This window comes from Mustela erminea, chromosome 10 (assembly GCF_009829155.1).
Source record: "Mustela erminea isolate mMusErm1 chromosome 10, mMusErm1.Pri, whole genome shotgun sequence".
In the NCBI taxonomy this organism is placed as follows: Eukaryota; Metazoa; Chordata; class Mammalia; order Carnivora; family Mustelidae; genus Mustela; species Mustela erminea.
This window is the reverse complement of record NC_045623.1, coordinates 1072062-1077596: the sequence shown is the minus strand read 5'-3', so window position 1 is coordinate 1077596 and position 5535 is coordinate 1072062.

Below are 5535 nucleotides of genomic sequence, written 5' to 3'. Positions count from 1 at the left end.
AAAGAAGTAATGAAGGGACGCCTGCCTGGCTTAGTCCGTTAAGCGGCTGCCATTGGCTCAGATAGTGATCCCTTGAGTCCTTCATTGGGTTCCTTGTTCAGCGGGAGAGCCTGCTTCTCCCAGCCTGCCGCTTCCCCTGAGTGTGCTTGCTCTCTTGGTCTTTCTTTCTCTGACAAATAAATACAATGTTTTTAAAAAAGTAATGAAATTTTGTCAAGAAGGAAGGACCAATCAATTATGTCAGCTGTTGGGGCACCTGGGTGGCTCAGTTGGTTAAGCAACTGTCTTTGGCTCAGGTCACGATCCCAGGGTCCTGGGATTGAGTCCTGCATTGGGCTCCCTGCTCATTGGGGAGCCTGCTTCCCCCCTCCCTCTGCCTGCCTCTCTGCCTACTTGTGTTCTTTTCTCTCTCTGTCAAATAAATAAATAAAATCTTTAAAAAAAATTATGTCATGGGGCACCTGGGTGGCTCAGCGGGTTAAAGCCTCTGCCTTCAGCTCAGGTCATGATCCCAGGGTCCTGGGATTGAGCCCCGCATCGGGCTCTCTGCTCAGCAGGGAGCCTGCTTCCTCCTCTCTCTCTGCCTGCTTGTGATCTCTGTCTGTCAAATAAATAAAATTCTTAAAAAAAAATTATGTCAGTTGTTGCTGTGTAGGTTGGGTGAGGACTGAGACAAACACGGATTTGGCAACATGGTGATCATTGATGGTCTTGACAAGGACTGTTTCTAGGAAGTGAAGTGATTGGAGAGGGTTCTACATAGAATGGGAGAAGTGGAGATATCATATATAGACAACTCTTTCAAGAAATAAAATGAGGGGTGCCTGGCTCACACAGTTGGTGAATGTGTGACTCTTGATCTCAGGGTTATGAGATCAAACCCCATATTGGGTACCGAGTCTAATTTAAAAAAGAAAAAGAAATAAAAGGAAGAAAGGCAGCAGAGAAATGGAATTGAAGCTGAAGGGAAATGTGAAATCAAGGCATCAGTCCTTTTTCTACGATGGGAAATAATTATAGCTGATGGAAATGAAAATTGGGGGTTAAATATTGATACAGAATAGAGATGGGACAATGGCTGGATTGATTTCCTTGAATAGATGGGAGAGGATAGAATCAAGTGATAGGTCCACAGTTTTGTTTTGCTTTTTAATAGGAAAGTAGATAATGTAGGTAAGAGATTCAGGTATTGATAGATTTTTTTTTTTTTAAGAATTTATTTATTTATTTGACAGAGAGATCACAAGTAGGCAGAGAGGCAGGCAGAGAGAGAAAGGAGGAAGCAGGCTCCTTGCTGAGCAGAGAGCCCGATGTGGGACTCCATCCCAGGACCCTGGGATCATGACCTGAGCCGAAGGCAGTGGCTTAACCCACTAAGCCACCCAGGCGCCCCATATTGATAGATTTCTTGGTCACAATGTGCAGAAATTCTCTTCAGCTGCTCATTTTCTCAGTGAAATAAGTGGGCACTGTAGTAGGTCCTGAGGAAACACCCACTTCAAAGGCACTAATTATCTGCTAACTGCCAATTCCCGTGTATTATTGCAGGCTTCACCTCCCATTTTTCTGCTAGAGAGTGTAATGGCTAAGAACAAGACCTCTAGAACCAGACTGCTGAAATTCAGGCTATGCCACTTACCAGCAGCAATTTTAGGTAAATTTCTTTATCTCCGTGGTGCTACAATTATTAAATGAGTTAATGAATGTGTGGTTTGAATAGTGCCTGAGTCAGAAAAGGTTTGATGATGATGTCAGCTATTATTACACTTAAACTTTTCTTAAAACTTATTTCCTTTTGCTTCTGTTAAATGTACAATCCCTAATCAGACTGTACTAAATTAATGGTTTTCTCTGCCCATTGCCAGTTTTCACACCCTATTTGCCACAGTTCCATTTTTAGCCCTTTTGTTATCTCCTTATCCTCTCTTAAAGATTAAATTTTATCACCTGCATTCAGACATATTCAAGTGGGATATTCTAGTTATTTTTGTTTCCACCTCTTCCGTCTAGTTATCAAATCCTATAGACCTATACCTAGAAATCTCTTGTATGGGGGCGCCTAGGTGGCTCAGTCAGTTAACCATCTGCCTTTGGCTCAGGTCATGATCCCAGGGTCAGCAGGGAGTCTGCTTCTTCCTCTCCCTCCGCCTGCCGCTCCTCCTCTTGTGCTCTCTTGGTCTGACAAATAAAATCTTTAAAAAAAACCCCACAACTCTTGTATGAATTTGCTTTCCATTCCCTTTGCCCTCTACTACTAATGGTTATCATTACCATTCTAATAAACTATGATATCAGCACAGGAGCATCACAATCAGCTTCTCAGTCTATCTCTTCAACTTATATACCATTATCGGATGAACATCTTTTCCCCTCCCCTTAAAACAAAACAAAAAAAGTGTTCCTTGGGGCACCTAGGTAGCTCAGTGGTTAAGTGGCTGCCGTTTGGCTCAGGTCATGATCAAAGGGGAGCTTGATTCTCCCTCTGCCTCTCCTGCTTCCCCTACTTGTGAGTGCTCTCTCAAATAAATAAGTATCTTAAAAAAAAAAAAAAAAAGTGTTCCTTGTTACCTATTAAGTAAAAGTCCTGGCTTTTAAGACTCTCCGCAATGGTTCCAATCTAACTTTCAGTATAATCTCAAATGCCTCCCCTCCATGGTTCCTTGGGCTCCAAACTGTTCTTTTCCTTAAATATATCTTGTAATTTTCTATTTGCAATTAATTCTGTTCTTTCTGCCTAAAACATCCTATTATCAAAATTCTACCCATCTTTCAAGAGCTATCTTAAATTGCCTCTTTTGTGCACTAACATTTTCTGCCCTGAGTGAAATTATTTGTATTTTCTTATCTCCAGGAATATTGCATTGAATAACATGCAAAACTACACCCTAACAATAACAATGACATGCACCCAGAAAACTTTAAAATGGTCGTGTTTGTTATTACTGAATTGCCTTATTCAAAAATAATTATTTGGTACCTATAGTCCTAGGATATTAACATTTTCAAGATAATTCTGGAAATTAGGGACGCCTGGGTGGCTCAGTTGGTTAAGCCGCTGCCTTCGGCTCAGGTCATGATCCCAGAGTCCTGGGATCGAGTCCCGCATCAGGCTTCTTGCTCGGCAGGGAGCCTGCTTCTCTCGCTGCCTCTGCCTGCCTCTCTGCCTGCTTGTGTGCACTCTATCTCTGGCAAATAAATAAAATCTTAAAAAAAAAAAAAGATAATTCTGGAAATTCATCAAGGTAAGCTACATACAGGGAGGAGTAAATAGTCCAGTTATTTTATATTCACTTTTAAACCAAGAAAGCTATTCTCTACCTTGATGTTTCACTTAATTCCCTATTATAAATTCCAAATGACTTTTAACTCTGGAGAACGGACATTAACATATCTGACATAATATACATAATTTCAAACATTATGAAAGGCATTGCTAAAGTTCACAATGCATTTTAAATAGGAACTACTCTGGGAATAACATTCATTTGAAAGAACACAGCTGTTCCTACCCCCTTATTTCACAAATGAAGCAGCGGATGTAGGGGCTAGGAGTTTGGAGTTTGAACCTGGGTTCAAACTAAGCTCCGTTACTTACTAGCCAGAACCTTGGAGCAAATTACTTACTCTAAGCCTCAAATTCCTCATCTCTAAAATCTACTTCTATCTTAAATTTATTCTGATAAAAGAGGCAATGCTTATGGAACACAATGCTCAACACAGTATGGATGGGGTCAAAAACTTTAAAGACAACAAAAACACTGTAAAGCACAGGGAGATTAAAGACTTGCTCAAAGGGGCACATGGGTGGCTCAGGGGGTTAAAGCCTCTGCCTGCCGCTCAGGTCATGATCCCAGGGTCCTGGGATAGAGCTCTGCATTGGGCTCTCTGCTCAGCGGGGAGCCTGCTTCCCCCTCTCTGTCTCTGCCTGCCTCTCTGCCTATTTGTGATGTCAAATAAAATCTTAAAAAGAAAAAAAAAGACTTGCTCAAGGCATGGTTAAGTCTCACTATACTCGGATGCCTGAGTGGCTCAGTGGGTTAAAGCCTCTCTTCCCGCTCAGGTCATGATCCCAGGGTCCTGGGATTGAGCCCTGCATTGGGCTCTCTCCTCAGTAAGGAGCCTACTTCCCCCCTTCTCTGCCTGCCTCTCCACCTACTTGTGACCCCTCTCTCTCTCTGTCAAACAAACAAATAAATAAATAAAGAAGATCTTAAAAAAAAAAGTCTCACTATACTTTACAATGAAAAAATGTGTATGAGTATAAATATTCAAGACTTTATGCAAATAATACATTTTTAAAGTAGTATATAAATTATTTACACACATTATTGTGATAAATCCTTTAATAAGAGCAAAAGCACTTATTTCTATGACAATGAATTTTTCCCCTGGATTTGCTTAAATCAAGAAGTATCAAAAAACAAGTTCAATTCTCTGGCTCCCATCTCACAGATACAGAGCTGATTATTAGCAAGTACCCAGTTCATTGCTGAGGCCTGGTGAACTTTTCAGATTTCATCCTGCTCCAGGAATAATTAGTTAACCTCACCTGTCTGGGTTATAGTTTACTTATCTCTAAAAGAGATCATATTAGGTTTTCCTTAAGGCCTTTAGCAGTTCCTGTCTCCTTCTACCTTTTTTATCCTAAAGCTCTCTCATACTGTTTTGAAATTAGAACTCTAACTAGGACCTGAACACATAAAACTTTTAATAAAGGGTTAATTTTGTAATAAGGAATGTTTTAACTTCTAATCAAGTATCCATTTTTCAACACCACTTCCTGGTAAACTCCAACTAGAGCAAGTTACAGGAGCTCTAATGGCTCTTGTGTTCATTCCCATTAGGTTCTCAACAGGCAACATGAATTGGAAGTGTATATATGGTAAGAATTCTGGACTTCAATGGATACTGATGCTGACCTAAATACTCCTAAAATCAAACCACAAACAGTACATTCTGAAAAGAACCACATCTAGTCAGATTCTTTGGAAAAGAAAAAACAAACTACACGCCTTTTAGAAAAAGATTTTCTATTTTTTTAATTAGTAAAGAGAGGAAATAGGCTAAATTCCTGAATCCTATTCCATTTTGCAAACTGACCCATAACATCTTCCTTGGACTCTTCCTGTGTCCACTTCACCCACAACACATATCTCTCATCTATGTACCTGTTTAAGGAAATGACTTCCTGTTAAGACTACGCCAAGACCAGAGGTAGTCTGCCTTGTGACTCTCTTGAAGGTTAACAGATTTGTTCCACCCTCTTTTACCCACTGAACACCTCCTCCTTTATTTACTCTGCTGGAGAAAAACAGTATTTATCATTCTTGCTCCAAGATGAGGTGAGGAATTTCCATCAGACATCAAAAATACATATTCATCCATTCAGCCATCCATCCATCCATTCATCCATTCAATATATACACAAATAACAATGACAAAATTTTCTTTTTCCACAGCAATTGCAGAAGTTGGGAGAAAAGATCACCTGAAGACCCAAACTCCAATACCTATAAATGTGTGAAAAATATCATA